The sequence below is a fragment of the Micropterus dolomieu genome, linkage group LG21, assembly GCF_021292245.1.
Source record: "Micropterus dolomieu isolate WLL.071019.BEF.003 ecotype Adirondacks linkage group LG21, ASM2129224v1, whole genome shotgun sequence".
NCBI lineage: Eukaryota > Metazoa > Chordata > Actinopteri > Centrarchiformes > Centrarchidae > Micropterus > Micropterus dolomieu.
In genome coordinates, this window is record NC_060170.1 from 24,270,012 (window position 1) to 24,270,787 (window position 776).

Consider the following 776-nt stretch of genomic DNA (forward strand, 5'->3'; position numbering starts at 1 on the left):
GGCATCACAGACTGTGTGCAACTCCTCAAAGCTGCTAGCTAATGTTAGCAAACTTGCTAACCTCTAGGAAAAATGTCTACATGTCTACACCAGCAGTGCAAGAGTGTTTCAAGCACTTGGTTAAGAAGGTAGAAGGTAGGTAGGTTGTAAAGTGAAATTAAGATTTTAACTCCTTTCTGCTACGCAGACAGCAGAGATGGGGACTCGAGTTAGAGACTCGGGCTCCAGTGCGACTGAGCCATTTATCATAAACTTTGGCTTTAAAACTTCATACAACAAGACCCAAACAAAGAAGTGCTGAACGCAAATATGTGGTGAGTGAACATGTTTAGCTCAGCATTGGCCATCTAACTTTAGCTTGCTTCTTGCTTCAGCTACGACCTACGGGAGGTTAATTCCGACTGTCGTTCATTATGAAAAGATGAATGAGCGTTTGTTTACATGGCAAACTTGTGGTGGTCGATTACTTCCGCTGGCTGCCATCACGTTAATTATTGCCGTTGGCTGGAAAGAGGTTACAGGTTTATTGTTGATCATGTAGCCTAACCTTACAGTTTTATTTAGTTATAGACTAACATTACACTGGTTTGAGAGTCTGGTGGTGTGTTGACTTACAGTAGTTTAAGCAGTCATTGATTGCATTGCACATTATAGTTGTGCTCTGCGAAAAACAGGTTGCAGTTTATTGATTTGAGAGTCAGGAGGATGTGTTGACTTACAGTAGTTTATAAGCTGTCATTAACTGCATTGCACAGGTTGTGCTCTGTAAGTTAAAA

The 776-nt window shown here is 41.2% G+C and overlaps 1 long non-coding RNA gene across 1 annotated transcript in view; it reads left to right on the forward strand.

Annotated features, from left to right (window-relative positions):
- Nucleotides 1-276: 276 nt before the first annotated feature.
- Nucleotides 277-776, forward strand: part of LOC123960699 — a 4,744-nt gene continuing 4,244 nt past the window's right edge. Inside the window, exon 1 of the long non-coding RNA XR_006822573.1 lies at nt 277-314. This is a non-coding gene — a long non-coding RNA (uncharacterized LOC123960699). The remainder of the gene's footprint in view (nt 315-776) is intronic.